Here is a 368-nt window from a genome sequence, read left to right on the forward strand (position 1 = left end):
ACACGGACACACAACCGCTCAGAAGATCTCTGACAGCCGCCATGGCTGGGCGCTCCGCGTCACTTCCGCTCATACAGGGGACACCCACTGCGCCTGCGCATACCCCGGCCCGGGACACCTACTGCGCTTGCGCCGTGCGAGTGGCAAAGGGACTTACTGCGCTTGCGTCAAGGGTTGGGGGAGGCTGAGGGAGGATCTACTGCGCCTGCGCCGTGTAACCACTGAAAAAATGTAGAGGCGCGTGACCGGAGAGCTCTGCGCTGTGTGCGAGCACGGCTTCTTCCCGCCGCCAAGTGCCTGACACAGACTACAGCGTGACGGGATGCAGTCTACCACCTCATATAATGACCCCCCACCCCTGCAAATAC

At 62.0% G+C, this 368-nt stretch overlaps 1 protein-coding gene across 1 annotated transcript in view; it reads right to left on the bottom strand.

Annotated features, from left to right (window-relative positions):
- Positions 1 to 105, bottom strand: part of CTDNEP1 (CTD nuclear envelope phosphatase 1) — a 15,069-nt gene extending 14,964 nt beyond the window's left edge. The window contains exon 1 of the mRNA XM_018575341.1: positions 7 to 105. The gene's annotated coding sequence lies outside the window, so the exon portion shown is untranslated. The remainder of the gene's footprint in view (positions 1 to 6) is intronic.
- Between the last annotated feature and the right edge of the window lie 263 nt (positions 106 to 368).

This window comes from Nanorana parkeri, unplaced genomic scaffold, assembly GCF_000935625.1.
Source record: "Nanorana parkeri isolate BGI_ZX_2015 unplaced genomic scaffold, ASM93562v1 scaffold3806, whole genome shotgun sequence".
Taxonomy (NCBI): Eukaryota; Metazoa; Chordata; class Amphibia; order Anura; family Dicroglossidae; genus Nanorana; species Nanorana parkeri.